The 16,972-nt window shown below is 36.7% G+C and overlaps 1 protein-coding gene across 11 annotated transcripts in view; it reads left to right on the top strand.

Annotated features, from left to right (window-relative positions):
* Nucleotides 1-16,972, top strand: part of FoxP (forkhead box transcription factor P) — a 301,004-nt gene that overhangs the window by 92,558 nt on the left and 191,474 nt on the right. For 2 of the 11 annotated variants that reach the window (XM_018512310.1, XM_018512308.1), the window contains exon 2: nt 11,191-11,244. The exons of the other annotated variants lie outside the window; for them this stretch is intronic. The gene's annotated coding sequence lies outside the window, so the exon portion shown is untranslated. The remainder of the gene's footprint in view (nt 1-11,190; nt 11,245-16,972) is intronic. 11 annotated transcript variants of the gene reach the window in all.

The following is a 16,972-nucleotide window of genomic DNA, read 5'->3' on the forward strand; positions in this document are numbered from 1 at the left end:
CCGATACGCGCCACCAACACTGTTGCTATTTAGGGTAATTTCGACTTTCCGATACTCCCCGTTACGTAAGCGCGATTTCGAGGCCGCTCGCGCGATCGATCGCGCGCCGCGCTCAGGAAAGGCTTTCCGATAACAGGCTTCGATTTCGCATGCAACTCGCAACGCTGCAATTATATTTCAAGTCAAATTTTCGCACGGCCCGTGTGCCGCTGCCACATTTCGCTTATACGTTTCGTTCGATCGTCGGGCGTGCAGTAGTCTAATTATTCATCACGTTTATAGCCGAAATAAATCACGATATTTCGCCCATATGTTTCGGAGCGATCTATTAAGAAAATTAATGAACAGCTAATAATAGATAAATGAGTATTTTAAAAGGTGTAGTTTTGCGTTATTTAAGTTCAAAATTGAAAAAAAAATTACGTCGTTAATTTATATAAGACATTCTTGCGGACGTAAACGCAGAAATTGAATTCGATTAAACTGTTGCATTTCACGGTAATGCACTTGACGTTCATTAATTTGTAATGTCAATCCGTCTTACGACAACATATACATATACAGATGATATTTCCTACTTGATCCACATTAAACATGCGTGTCGGATATACAGGCATTTACTCAGTGCATTGACTTCTGGTATGAGAAATTCTGATATATTAATCGAATTATGTGAATTACATGAGGATAAACGGGTAATTTTTCGATATTATTCTATGGTCGGTTTTTTTAACGTCTCGACGTACGTAAGCTTGAACGGTACACTCGCGGCATTACAGCTTTTTTTTTTTATGCCGATGCACGACTGCACTGGAATACCGAGCGATTACGAATTTAGAGATGTTTCATTCTAGGTTCTTCCGTAATCAATAATTTAGATGCATTGTAATGCGAGTTGTGCATCGTGTGTTGAAAAGTACGACGAAGCCTCGCTAAACGCGTTCTACGTACGCGCGGAAGGACACATTGTAGCAATTTAGCGGAGTTGCTCGAGCACAACTTTAGAAACGTAACTTTGTATATGATGCGTCGTAACTACTTTCGGCCTATACACCCTGCATTCGTTAAAGATGTGTATGGTCTTGAGCGTGTATGGTACGATCAATTTTTTAACGTTTCTGCCGAGTATTCCGGGAAATCGAAGAAACTGTCAGTATGCGGTTGTATTTTCAACAGTTTATATATAACATCTTCCTAGGAAAGGTTGCTTGTATAGGCATTCAAAAGTATAATTTAATTTCGTTATACTATTGATTATTTTGGAAAGTGAGACAAATGTGATATTAGATACTTTTATCTAAATTCATATTTAAGGAAGATAATTTTGCTAGCAATTATTAGCTATATTTTTGGAAATAAATTTATAGGAAGAGATTTGATGAAATATATAGTAATAGATTTGATGGAAATATGACAATATTAAATTGTTCACTTTATAGCAAATACGATAATATCGTTAATATTAAAGATATAACTGTTTATGACTGTTTTTTATCTTATCACTGTATGTGTAATTATTTTTCAAAGTACATACACACGTATTTCTAAAAAAGAAAAAATATGTTACTGTTAGTTACAATAATTTACGTTTTTTCTTCATATTAATTGTGACATGTAACTGTTCGAAAGTGATATCGAAAAATACGAAGCGTTTTCACGCGGAAGTTGAAAATGTCAAAACTCCGCGACAGAGTCTGATTTCGCGTGCTATCATTTCGGGACTGAAGATTTTTCCGCGGAGGGTCTATCTCGGCGGTTGGACAATAGACACAGAAAGGAGTTTTTCACGCTGCTATTTTTAATGCCCGGAGCTTTCTGGTGGCGGAAAAGCGCGGAGAGGAAAGCCCGACGTGTTTGACCACGTGCCGGACACGGATGAGTTATTTTGATATCGGGACTTCATGCCCCATTAGGTCGGCTTGACGATTATTTCGGAAGCGGAGCAGGACAATACCTTGACAATACTCTGACCAGTGGTTTCGTTCGATCGGCTACCATCACCCTTCATTGTCACTCTCTTTATCCTCTCCCGTTTTCCAAGCCCCGCGCTCGCCTGCCGAACATTCAGCGAATGCTTTCAAAGGCTGATTTCTGCTGTTGCTACTACTCACTTTGATTGGCGGACATGTTACAAACGCGCTAATCGTATTAGCCAAATAGGTTTGATCTTCTTTATACACTTGTGGTATATGCAGGTTATTATGTTTTTTATCAATTTTATTAAACGTGTAATTTGTATAGATGTAATAAAATATTGTTTAAATAGCTACCATGTTTTTTTCGAAATTACATTATTGTTGCACGAAATAATGATTGATGTATGCATACAAGTACGCGTGTAATTAATAAGAATATTTATATATTTCTTATAAAATATATATTATATTTTATGCAAAATATAACAATAAATACAATAATAAAATATGATTCTAAATAAGTAGAATAGTCAAATATTTAAATAATTATAGGAAAGCAGATATTAAAATCGTATCTACATATATTATATTTATTAAAATTATTTTCATTAATATACGAGATTATGCAACTGTAAACAACATTTTATTTAAGTAAATTTTATAATAAACGATATGCATTAATAAAAAATTCATGAAAACAAGTACAAGCGTCATTAAATATTTCTTAATAAATCCGAATAAATATCTTTATTTACAGAGGCGAGTTTACGCGAATTCGCTGATGGGGCAATGCCACTCCTGCCCTCCGTGTTATGTGACTGTGTCACATATAAAAGGGAGTTACGCAGAGGTTATATTTTACCGGAAAAATTGGGAAATTTTTCCCTCAATTTTATCGTTACAGAGATTATGCTTTTTTCGGGGCTTATTCCCTGCGCCAATATTTACTCGTTTATAATATACATCGAAGCGAAAATGCTTTGGCTGGATGTGAATCTATTCGAAAATTTAGTCGCAGTAAATAAATATTTGTTTATCCCAACTCAAATATATTTCGAAAAATGAGATATGCAGCAGTAACGGGCATTTTTTATTTGTCGGAAATATTTATCGCCGAACGAATATGTATATAATTTCTACGATGGTGTTCGATAACCAAAACTAGATTAATCAAAAACTAATTTTTATTTATTGTGAGACTAGATCTCTATAATTTGAATAAGTATCGTAATAATCATAACTTACAACATATAACTATAATAGATAGTAAGTATACGACATGAAGTAATTACAAGAATAAATCTTTATTATATTTATTCATTTAATGCCAGCTCTTATATGTTTAAGAAACATACAATAAGATATTTATTTATTTTTCTAAGGAAACCTCGCGAAATGTTAAATTTTGATTTAATGAAATTTGTGTACTTATAGCTTATACATAAAAGAAATTTAAAAAATTGCAGTAACAGCATATAAACGGTTTAAGAAATGAATTTATACTCTTATATAAAATTATTTTCACACACACAGCTTTTTTTATTATATTTCTTAAAGTAACCGAGATATCAAAAAAAAGTCTAATACAAAAGTTTTATAATAAAATTAGCTCTATTTATTTGTGTCAATAATCTATTTAGAAAATAATTTTGAAAATATAAATTTTGAAAAAAATTATTAAAAAAAAATATTATTAACGTAGATAAATAGAGTTAATTTTACTATGAAATTTTCATATAAACGTTTTTTTTATTTTAAATTATTTTTGAAATGCAATGAAAAAAGTTGAAAACTGCTTTATATTTCAAACCCTTAAAATTTATTTGCCACTACTGTTATTTTCTAAATTTATCTATTTATGTAAGCTATAAGCGAGGCTATAAATATACAAAGTTTCATAAAAATCAGGATTTGACACTTTGCGAGGTTTTCTATAGTGGCTTTACAAAGGAAGTAGCTGGAAAACTTTAACAGGCGCGCGCGGAACGCGGCACCTTCTTCAACGCGCGCGAAACGTTAAACAATAAACTCCATACGTTGTATACACAAAGGTTCAACGATTTAAACGCGAGCTCGCAATAGCCGGAAGCGTTTTGCGCTGTTTTTCGACGGCGGGCATATCGCAATAATCCTCTTTTCCGGAACAACATAATAAGCGGTAACGTAAACGCACAGCTCTCGTCTGCGCGGCCAGGTGGCGGCGCGGCGGAAAGACGGGAGGGTAGTGATGGAAGGGACCGTGGAATTTTTTCGGTGGCGGGAGGGAGAGAGGGACGTTCAGGGCGAATTGAACTAACAAGGTCCCCGAGGGCAGTTTACGCCCGATGTCCCAGTAAACCCCCAAACTGTCGGGGGATGATCGTTTGACAGCTTGCGCCACATAACCAAGTGTCTATAAATCCACTTCCATGCTAAACTCATCGTTTCGCTAGCAACATCACTCCTACTTTATTCGGTATACACCTTACAAAAGAACAAAAGAAAGAAGAAACGCTGAAATAAGTAAAGAAATCTAACAGAATTGCTTGTTAATTTTGATAATGTTTCAAGAGACAATCATGAAAATTAAGAAATCACTGCGTAACCTTAGTTTGTAATGAAAAATAACGTTTAATCAGCACGTAATATTATATTCATTTAGTTATTTTATAGAACATTTGTCGTAAAGATATGTGTGAATAAATAAAATTTAATAGTTATAGGTATTCAGCTATTCAGAACATCTGTTACAAATATATATATATATATATAATATTAAATTTCTTCGTTATGTGTCCTTTCTTATGTTTCGCCATAGTATTTCGGTAAGACTACCTCGGAAACCACGTGACAGTAATCAACCTGCTCGGGAAGTCCTTCTCGGGTGTCTCAACAGTTCTTATGCGCGGCCCGCTTAGGGTATTGCTCCGGCCGCAAATCGCCGGTGAGAAATGGCAGCCATAGATCCTCCGCATCTCAAGTAGGTGCGTTTCGTGGCAACGACCGAATGACCATTTGTTAAATTCCTCCGCTCTGCCGTCATCTGTCCGCCATCGGTCGAGAAAACAGCTTGCTACAGCAGCCCTCGATCGTCCTCGCTTTTTGTTGCATCTTGACAGACGTAGAAACTGTCCTTGGGGAAAACTTGTCGCCGCGATGATAGCCGCGTATCTCGCAAAGGTATTTTTAAGATCTGAAATAATGCACCTTGTGTTTTATTTTATAAACTGGCTGTTTATAGATATAACATTAATAAATAAATAATAAAAAAAAATATATATATATATAAAATGTTAATACAACTCATTCGTGTAATTTTTATCTCATTTTATTTTCCTCTTGTCTTAAATGGGTTTCTTATTGATCAATAAATCACGTTTGTTTTCAATTTCCTGCTTTTTTAATTATTAACGTTACGCAACAAATTCGATAGAGAACGATGTTTCGCGAGCGGGCCTCTTTTTCAGATGGATTCGCACTTTACGTTAAATGAACTACATTACTTACACAAATTTGCAGCGGGCAGCATGCGCATCGCGAATTCCAATTTCAGATCGACCTTCCGTAATTTCCGGAAATTTTCAAAAATCGCCGCGAACTTCAATAAAGCCGTCGTAATTAATTTGTGATTATATCGTGAATTCCTGCAAATTCATGTTACGTTGCATAGCGCGATAGGAATGCAACCGACCTCAACAAGCCCGATACGAAGTGCCCGATTTAGAGAGACGTATAAACGATATTTCGATACTATTTCCCCGCGATACTTTCCAAATCGAATTGAAAGGTGCAAAATTGACAAGCACGGCGCGGCGCGGCGCGGCGCGGCGCGCGCCGCGGGCTGCGATTTTTCCTGGGATCGCCGTATCATTTTTCCTCGATAGTTTCGTTCACGAGAATGCGGAAAAATGTAACGCGCGCTCGCCCTCAGATATGAAATACCGACTCGTGCCGACAATTGACTTATTAATTATCGATCGCTCTCGTTGTCCTCGATATCGTAGATGCGTAGAAAACAGATTTTGATCATCTCCCAGAGGTTTTTAACAGCTCGATGTATAAAATTTATGCGTCGAGCTATATTTATTTCTATGCATATTTATTCGATGAATTTCATAACTAAATTACAAATCTATATGCAACGGTTTGTTAACTTGATAGTACTTGTAACAAAATGTCAAACGCCAAACCTCGTTTTACGTATGCATAAAGGAGAAATATTAAAAATTTGCCTAATTATCCATTTCGCGATTAATTCCGATTGAAATATTGACGAAAGCATTTACCACTTAACCGGCTGTAATTAATAGCTTAAATAACGCTTTTAACGTTCCTGCGATATCTTTCGATTGTGAGAGAATTTGACGTGAATCGTTTGTTTAATTAACGAGAGATAACACCGATGTATGTGTTGTAGCGGTATGCATGCTTGTTCTGGTATATTGATATGCAAGATATATCTTGAGTTTATGGGGTTATTAAGGACTTCATCCGTGTCTCATGGCGGGATTACTACGTTATTATCCTTCGGTAAGTGGCAGGCAGGTTGGTCGGCTGGCTGGTCGGCCCCTTGTAAGGAAGACCAAACATCGTCTCCTCCTTACACGGTCCCTCAAGCTACCAGTGAAACTAGTAAGACATTCGCCCCCTCCAATCCAACCCATGGAACCCAGTTGTGAATTTGACCCTCGTAATTAATTTATGACGTCGTTCTTGTTGCAAAGCCAGTTGAGTAAGCAGAGAATAACTGACCTCGCACGTGAAAACGTTCCTCCTCGAACTTTGGCCAATTACGCCTTACGACTCGCTTCATGCGAATAACTTCGAAGATACTATACCTGATTTCACTACCTAATATTACAATCTATTGGCTCATTTATTACTATTTATATATTGCTTTTAAGTATACACGATGTTGATTGTTTACGTAGAAAGCATACATAACATTTGATTTGCAAAAGTGAATGCAAAATTACTTAAGGTGTGTTCAATTATAAAGCATACGAAAATAATATTTTATTTTCCTCCAAAAAGTATTTATATGTCGATTTTAGCGTAATACGATATTTAGTTAAGGAAATGCTCGGTATTATTATTGGACATAGTAGAAGTATTTATATGTGTCGATTTTAGCGTAATACGATATTTAGTTAAGGAAATGCTCGGTATTATTATTGGACATAGTTTTCCATATATATATATTATACACATTTTTGATCCAACGGTATGGTTAATGTATAAAATCCGCGGGACGACAAGCGTTACGATCCCGTGGCGTCTTTCATATACTCATACCGATCTCTCCCGCAGGATTCCTCTAATGCCTCCGCTTCCGCCTGGTGCACACGTATCCCGTACTTATTACGAGCCTAATACAAATTCGACATGGAAGCGAGAGTTGTTAGAAGGCGTACGGTGGTGCGCGGCGAGACGCAGGAATCCATAGATCGCGGGGCTAACAATCAGCCGTAAATTATGGTCTCAATATCCATTGTGTACCCTACTTGCTCTTGAGCGGGCCTAACCCCAAAGTCTGAGGCCAAGACTACCCACCCCATCGGCAGCTCAGAGACGGTTGGCTCTCTTACGGCCCGGCTGAACCGAGAGATATGTATATTAATGGGGCAATCTTACATAGTTTTGTTTACCTTGCCATTCTCCCAGTACGTATACAATTACTATCCCCCGGTCCCTATGGTGCGCTGGCACGAGAGCCGTCTCCGTTACAACCCCCTCGGACTACGCCGCGCCGCGCCGCGCCGCGCCGGCCTCCGACTTAACTAGTTTCCGCCAACGTCACTATCGCGTTTGGCTGCCGCGTCCTGTTCCTTCCTGAAGCGGAGGCGAACTTTATGGAGAATTTCCACTATTATTTGCGAAAGCTTAGATAAGTCACCAAATTTTAAGCTCTCAAGACTCCTTTTTGAAAATGTTAATATGTGCATTCAATATTTGTAAGCGCGAATTTTTTTAAGGTATGGATGTATAATTAATGTAAAGCTTATTTTTATATGATTGTAACTCGTTCTTGGTACAATTATCTCAATTGACTTTTCATTAATAGTATAAGACAAACGATATAAGACGAATAGATAAATTTATAAAGTTTGACATAGTTACGACAGTAAAAATAAATATATAGGTTTTCTCTTTTAAAATTACTTATCCAATTCTTTATAGATTTCTGATGCATTAAAGTATCTCTTTTTAATCAAATATTACTACAAATTTGAATTATAAAATTCTTATTTTAAAATCATATTTTATATAATTTTTATGTAACATTTGAATAAGTGATGTTACATAAATTAATTTTCTAAGAACGATCGGTTATACACATTAAATCAGGTAAGGAAAATCTAATTTAATGAGCCGTATTAATAACAGTACATATGTATCAATATTGTTAATGAATAAGAAGTGTGAAGAGAAAAAGGACGTTTTTTTTTCTCCGAGACATTTAAAGCCGATGCGATGCCGGATGCGACAGGACGCGTCCGATTCGCCGGAGTATCGTAGAGATTTAGTGACGCGTGTCAACGCGTCTGCAATACGTTCAAGCCGCTGACGGCGACGATCGAGGTCGAAGGATGCTATTTTTAAAAACTACACCAGTCGTTGCGGCGATATTCCGATGCGAGAGCGCGTATCCGATAAAAACGAATTCCGTTCTTGAAGGGCTCAAACGCCGCGCCGATGAAAATCCATTCTACGGCGCGCCGGCTTTCAGCAAAGAAAATATTGTCCGCGGTGGGGGCGCGGGTGCGGGTGCGGGAGGATCGCGGTAGAGAGCGGCACTTTTCACCTTCGCTCTCTTCCACCCCGGTTTTTAATTCCGTGCGTGGCGTGGCACACGGCGCGCGCGGACCGGCTTTGTAGCGGAATGTACATTTCTCCCGCTGAACAACCTCATTTGTGTAATCCCCGAAGCTTCGACAACAAACTGTCTGCGGCATCGGAATGGCGCTGGGGGTGCACGGGGGTGTGAGCACGACATTAACGTACTTTGTAGTTCAGCTCTCTGCGGCAGTCGTCCTTCTCCGCCCCTTCTCTCGTTCCGCTCTCGCGCTCCACCCCGCGTCCCTTTACCACCAAGGTTCCGTCGTCCTGGATGAAATTGCGATTGTAATAGCAATTATCTTATTTCTACTATTGCTTCTTTGTACTTCGATTCGCGACATACGGACTTGGTGCTGATGCAAGCCGGGAGACAGGAAGGGCTCGATGGGGTGAGCGGAAGGGCGGGCGGAACGGAGGGTGGTTCGCGAATGGAATTAAATGTTCACGGGATAGCTCGGGAAGGATCGTGACGCAATTTAAGTCGCACAGTATTTGCCGGAACGGAACGATGGCTCTTTCAGAGTCCAACATTACGCGCAATAGTTATCACGCTTTTTTGGTATTGTTGCGCTTTTCGTTTATACTTTTTCATGCGCTCGCGCTTTTAATACGCGTTGCATTTGAAAGGTCAGTCGGCACTGTGTGGTAGGGGATTCGCGATTTTTATTGGCCGCTTAAGGGGGTTGTGTGATGGGAGGAAAAATATCGAGAGAGAAAACTAATTATGCTTTTTTAATTATATGAGTTTTTACTACAGTATTTAATTTTATATTGTGTGACAAGAAGATTTTGTAAATGCCATGCGGCAAAGATATTACAATTTTTTTTTTAATGTCACGCTATTGTGAAATTGTGAAAATTATTACATTAACATTATGTTTGCGCTGATTATGATGCAGAATTTTTTTAACTTTTTTAAAACAATATACGTATTATATTAAAAAAAATATATATATATATATGAAATTCGTTGAGCTTATTCACATATATAGAATTGTATAAAGAATTAATTTAAGAAATCTCTGAGAAAAATTTGATTCATATTAGATAAAAATGAACGCTAAAACACAATGAATAATGTAAAAGATATAATATAAAATAATAATTACATTAATAATTCTAATATATTAACTGTAGAAATATTTTAAAATTTGTGTGTAACTCACGAGAGTAGAGACGTTAATTGTATTGTTACTTCTCTTATGAATTTAACTTTCTTTTTAAACTACTTAACAGATGTAATACAGTTGACCTTTGCGACAAGAAATTGGACATCCTTGAAGACGATACTTCACCAGTTGTTTTAAGATGCAGTGACAAACTGAGATCGAGGGCAAATCGTCGAACGTAAAATCGAAAAGCTGCATTGCGACGTCGAACGCAGAGGTTTGGGGGGTGGGGAAGTGGTCGGTAGCGTCGACAACGAGAGATTGACTTGAAGGCTGCGCACCGCGCGGGGGTGGTTCATGTAGGGGTTGTCGGCACGGCGCGGTGTGGCGGTTCGAGTTGGAGAAACGGTCTCAGCTCGCGCCGCTCGGCCTGAAATTCGCCCGAAGTAATCAATATTATAGCTCGCGAAGATATATGCGGGAGGATGTGGGCAAACACAGTGTACACACGTGCATTGTTACATGACCGGGGGAGGTGGACGGTATAAGGAGGGGTTGCCGGGAGAGATGAAGCTTCGTGGGAGGAGGTGATGAAGAAGGGGACTGAAGGGTGCCACGGGGCTCGCAGAGCGGAGCCGCACGGTTATGCGGGGCTGGCGGGAGGAGGGGTAGGGCCTGAACGGAGGAAGGAAAGGGGTGGACAGCCGGACAAACAAAACCCTTGCTGCTTCATTTCTGCCCGTCTGGCCAGACACCGACCCTTTATACGCGCGCGCTTCCGTCCTACGCTCGCCGCCACCCCTGCCCGATGCGTGATGGACTCGTACCACTCTTTCGTCGACGTTCCGAGACGAACGGGACTTTCTGCGCAGTACTTTTCGAGTTTGTTAATTAACGGAGTCGAAGAATACGTCGTAATGGCTCCGAATGGGATTGATAGTCTCAAACGCAGAGTATTGTTCTTCTCACTGGCGGAATGAATTTCGCCGGCTGGCTTGTCGTTGTGAGAGACGTTGAAGAGGTTAGGGGCGCGTTGTACTCTTTCAATATTTTATTTATTCAGAGTATATCTATTCAAAATTATAATCTTGAGAATTGAAAAGGTATATGTGATTCTTTAATTTATATACGGTTTCTGTATAAATTTTTAGTTACATCTATGTGTTATTTTAATAAACATATTTTTGTAAAAAATCGTGTGTAATAAAAATACTTGAAAAAATAATAAATCGCCCAAGTAGAAATGATACTTTATATATAATGATAAAAATAATAATTAACTATACGATTAATTTCTATGTACATGTTTAATTTATTACTTGACGATGATTTAATTTTTGTTTTAGGTCAGTGGTGTATACTTCCCTGGCTTCTGAGACACAGTGACGTGGCTTGTTGATGTGAGTCAGAGTACTTTTCGTAGTTGATGTGCATCTGATACTAAGACCTTTCGCAACTTATGTAGAATGCGTAAAGTTTTATTACTTGCTTTCTTATTGAGCATGTATTTGGAACTTAATGGCTTTAGACGACACGTATGTCCTTTTAATTATGATACAAAATTTATAAGACTGCGGATCAACTACATGAAGATTTACATAAAAATAGATTGCATTAATTCAATTTAAGCATGACATTAAATAATGTGGGGTATACATAGATAGAACTTCGTGCAAACAGAACTAAAGTTTCATTTTGATATATTCTGAATCATATTAATGGGGATTTTTATTTTATGAAATAATCCTATAGTTTTCGAGATTCTTGAATTTTGCAAAAAAATCAAGTTTGAGCCGATAGATCGTTAAAACGCATTGATTTGGATATCTAAAACAGAATCGATAGCTCTATTGTTAGTTTTAGATCGACGTCGCGACTCCTTCTGAATATTTAAACAACAAATATTAAAACTTTCGTCGCGCGGCGCGACGAAACCCAAAGTTCTCCCAGTCTTCGTAAACTCGTGATCAGAGATCACCCTTCATATGCGACGACCCTAAAACGTTATGGGTGTTGACGGCGAGCGTTGTCAAAATTTTGGCGTCGTACAACCCCCCGTTGCATATAAGGAATCACGATTTGGGCGAGTCGAGGGTAAGAAGGATGCCACCCGAATATTCGGATGACATAATACTTCTTAAGTCGTAAACCTCCCTTGCTTCTCGGCTGAGCGGTATTCCCGAAGTTTCGTATCGGCAGTCGTACAACAAACACGATTATCGATGTCTCGTTCATTCCCTAAAGCGAAGGGGAGGAAAACGCACCCTCGGATCCCACGTGCTGCTCCTTTCAACCCTCTCTATCCGCGCCGCGTATTTTACGTCATCGTTTCCCGAAGGATCTTTTTCCCATCGAGACCTTTAGAATTATCGCTTTCGCGTCGAATCAACGGCATTATTTTGCAAACAAAATCATGAAAATTTATTTAAAAATATTTTATACGCATATTCGTAGATCAATGTAAATTGTAAAAACTATCGGAAAGAAGATGATTTTGTTTACAAATAAATTCGTATAATTTTAGCTTATATTCGAGCAGCAGCATTTTTTATTTTCATCAAGAAAATGATTTGCGTAAAAGTAAATGGTACTTTTTCTAGTGAAACAATTTAATTTTTTATCTACAGTGTTTGCTGGAGAGTTAATCACTATGCAATATATGCATAATTTGTACTTCTTGGAATATGTAATATTCGAAAGTAAAGACTGTTAATATGAATGACTAAACTGAAAGTTAATTCTTTTCGTAATTTGTTTCAACGTACCTATTATACGTATAGGATATGCGATGCATGTCAGGGCACTACAAGAATACATTTGACTCGCTTCTGGATCAACGTGGTTGGCTACTTGCTCATGCAGTACATTAGCATTCCAGCTAATTAAAACGTAACTGAAATTGTAATTGTCTGGGTTATCGATGGTAATGCGTAAGCGGATGGTGCAGCCGGAAGTTAGTCCGTTACGTTGCATACTGCATACTTTTTCTGCTTGGCTCGCAAATAAAGGGGAATGCCTGATTGTATGTTCTAGAAAAGCAGATGTACTGATAGTTTTTCTCCACAAAAGATGTTTCTGCCAATTAATTTCTACTACGCACGAGTCATTCTTATACTTTCTCTTCTCTTTTCTCTTCTCTTCCTCTACTAATCACCTTGCATATAATTTAAATAAACATTTGGATTTCGGGGAAATTCTGTGAAATAAATATGGAAAGAATGTAAATAAAATACAAAAATTATGCATGAAAAATATGTGCCTCATTATATCAGTCATCGTAGAATATTTTATATATCGTTCTATTTAATTGTTTTTCATTGTGTGCTTGAAAAAATGACTAAATAATAACGTTGAAAAAATTATTCATACAAGTGAAATTTAATTATTTATGCAAACATACGATATTGTTTGGAACTATATGTTAGAATTTTAGACATAAACGTTAACGTAATCGAAGTTTGTTTTTTTGACACAAACGTTGATGTGTATAATCGAAGTTCAGAGCAAGTACATATACATAATAATAACACGTATTAAAACGTATTCTATAAATTTTATTTTTTTATATTTTATTCACTTTTTGTACTTTTCAAGACACTACTTGTTATAAGAATGATATAATTTCGCATTTAATTTGTATAATTACAACTAGTTACACTGTAATTCGATATACGGTCAAATAGTTTCATTTCATTTGCTCTATTTAATCAAGTAGCCAAGTTAGTTTCCAACATTAAACGCATTCCCGATATTACTAAGATACTAATTATTTGCTGTCGGCCGAGTGGGGGCTGCTTTATCCTCTTGTATATGAATGGGTGCAGCGCGTTCCTGCCTGCCTGCGTACTAACCGCATAGAGGGTGGTTTCGGATGAACGCTCGGGATATTGCTTGCGTTATTGAGCGTGTTAATTGATATTTCTTTCGTTCGAATTTATTTTTAAAAGCGCAGAGCGGCTGGAAGTTTTCCCGCCTCCGGGAAATTTGCGTTTTCCTGATACTGATAATAATATATCCCGCCGATATATCATTATACCTTTGTCCTTTGTTCTCGCAGTGACACCAAGTGCTGACGACAATTAACATTTTTACATTATTTATTCACTTTTGTAGCTTGCGCGCGGGCGATCACGCGGCTGAAAATAATTCGCGCACTCGTTCTCCTTTGTACTAATTATAAATAAATATTTTACACAACCGTGAAAAAAGCGGCTCGGCCAACAGTATTATATAACAATTCCCCGCCGATCTCGGTACCTATAATTGACTTCCTTATTTATACGCATCTGCAATTGTAATATATTTTTTTCATATCTTATTTTAATACATTTTCTCTTCTATTAACAAGAAAATCCGCATTGCTTGAAACATAGAAACATATTTGCCATTTATTTCACAATATGCATTGTATAATATATTATATAATACGACATAAATCGTTTTAATACAATTGGTGAAAGATATTATATTAGTTATTTAATATACTTCGATATGCATAATATTGAAGAAGAATTAAAAACGAAAAGAAAGCCTATAACGAGAAATTTTTGATTTCGAGAATGGCATAGAATCGATGACACACACACAAGATGTACCGCAAAAATTTAAATCAAAATAACTTGTATAATTTGTAAACAAATTTTTGTTATGCCATACATCGTTGTACTCACTCAGAGAAAAGATTGCTTCGATTTAAAGAAATTTCGGTTAAATAAAAAAATTTCTTTGATTTGTGAAAAAATTTCTTTAAATCGAAGCAACCTTTTTTTGAGTGCTCATTAGAACAGACGCTACAACTTTTATTATCGAAATATTGATTTTATTTCGTAAAAATTATGCATATCTCTCCGTTTTCTAACATAGATAATTTTTTTAACTGATCACTGTGCTCACAATAGAGTTTAATTAGAACCGTTTAATTTGATATTATATTTATTAGGTCTATCTGTTAGTTTACAAAAGATAAAAATAGGGTAGTCATTTATATGGGAACACCTTTACATTATTTTATTTTATATATTGTATCTTTTGATATTACAATTTTTCTGTTAAATGAGATTTAACATTTTGAATTCTAAATCCATTATGATTGATTACAAATTAGAAGTCGTAATAAAATTGATTCCGTCGGTGACGGATTAATCGATTGCGCGGGAGCATTTCAAACGATCAAGATATAACCTGGCTGCCTATGATCAACGTCTGGTTAAACAAAAATGCGAATAGCAGTAATAAATGCTATTATCGGACATTGTGACAATCGTTTGCGAGCACTCCAGTAACGCGAATGTACTGTCCATTTAATTTCTCGGCAAACAATGGGATGATTACGCACCGATTATATTGTGTCAGAGGGCAGAGATGCGCTGGGAATTCCATGGTCAATCGTTCTATTAACTGTAACAAAAGTAACGAACAATCTTAATTGTAAATCAAAGGTAAATTTTGCATCGTTATGCATGTGTGACGTGTGTGTAATGTAAAAGGTAATGTCAGTGTCAAGAAAATTCAAGAAGAATTGATTCATAATTTCAGTAGAACATCATTTATGCAAATTTACTCATAAGTAAAACATGTAAAGTAAAAAGTAAAAGAAATGTGAATATACGCTATTATTAATAATATTTTCGAAGTGTGTGTGTACGTGTGAATGACTAAGCTTTTATTTTTTTATTATGATATAGTTAATTAAAAATCTGGGTAATCATATACTCTCTAATTGATTAAATTTTAAATAGTTATTAAATTAGAACACTGAAGGACGATTTTGTTGAAGTATCTAAGAACTTATAGCTAGATATAGATTTGAAAATAATTTTATTAGATTATTAATAATTTTGTAGGACGCTGAAACTAATTATTATAAAATGTCAAAACTTTTTGCAGCATTGCTTATCATGCTTAAGATTTCTATGTATATTCTGACGGTCTAACTTAATAAAATGATATTTAGATCTGTCCAACAGTAAATTTTAAGATACTTCAGGAAAATTGTTCTTTTTATGTTGATTAAAATAGAATTAGTAAAATCAAAGGTTAATATTCGTATTCTTTATTCTTCTCATATATTAATAAAATATTAAATTGGAGCAATGCATTTCCGCATAAATATTGTTTGTAAAATATCAAGAGCTTATTGCGCCCTGAGGAAGCTATGGAGTACGATGGATGTGCGAAATAATGCCATCAATATATAAAAAGACGACCCCGGCGCGAGCGCGTCGCTGTCCGGTAATAGAAACCGATTTGTCAAGATGCCTTTACATTTCCACGCAGCGAGTTTCGCATCCGATAACCCGTTTTATCCCATGGGAGCCCCGTCCGTATCCTCCTACCACCTTACTCATCCCGGTCGACGAGTCAGGGAATCACGAGGGCATCCCCTTTTCAAACCCCGTCGTACGACGTGAGTGCGTGTCCGAGTGCGCCTACGGCCGCCTCCGATTTCATCTTTCTTGCCTAGAAAGTCGAGTAGATAGGGAATCTTGTAAAATGGCCCGATGAAAGACAAATATTACCGGGGATCACCGGACGAAAGGCGCGATTTATTTTGCGGGATTCTACGCGGCGACAGTCACGAAGAGATTCCAGTGGCTACGAAATATACACGGATTTAGGATTGGTTACAACTTGGTTGAAGTTGAGGCATTACAGGCGTAACCACGCGACGTCTGATTTTTTCTTGATTAACAGTTTCTGTGAATTTCTATCTGTTTTATTACACATGTGATATTTGTCTTATATTATTATTATTTTATATTTTTACGCATATCGTAAGCAAAAATTTAATATTACAAGGTATACATACAATCTTTGGGCACATCCATGGAGAGGTTTGGAGGGTTCAAATCTCTCCCGAAAATTTTGATTAATAGTTATGATTGATAAAATCTAATATTTTTCTTGTTCAAAATCAAGAACAAGAAAGAGACATTCTGAGTTCTAAAATATCTAGAAAAGCAATTCATTAAAGCAAAAAAATTGATACTTGTGTAGTAAGAATGGATAAAAACCTCCCTAAAAAATAATCTTACATACGCGCTTATATATCGTCACAGTAGACTGACATACATTTTTCTGTGTCAAATAACCTTATGAAATCGAAAACACTCCCACTATATAGAATGG

This window comes from Trachymyrmex cornetzi, unplaced genomic scaffold (assembly GCF_001594075.2).
Source record: "Trachymyrmex cornetzi isolate Tcor2-1 unplaced genomic scaffold, Tcor1.1 scaffold4, whole genome shotgun sequence".
Taxonomy (NCBI): Eukaryota; Metazoa; Arthropoda; class Insecta; order Hymenoptera; family Formicidae; genus Trachymyrmex; species Trachymyrmex cornetzi.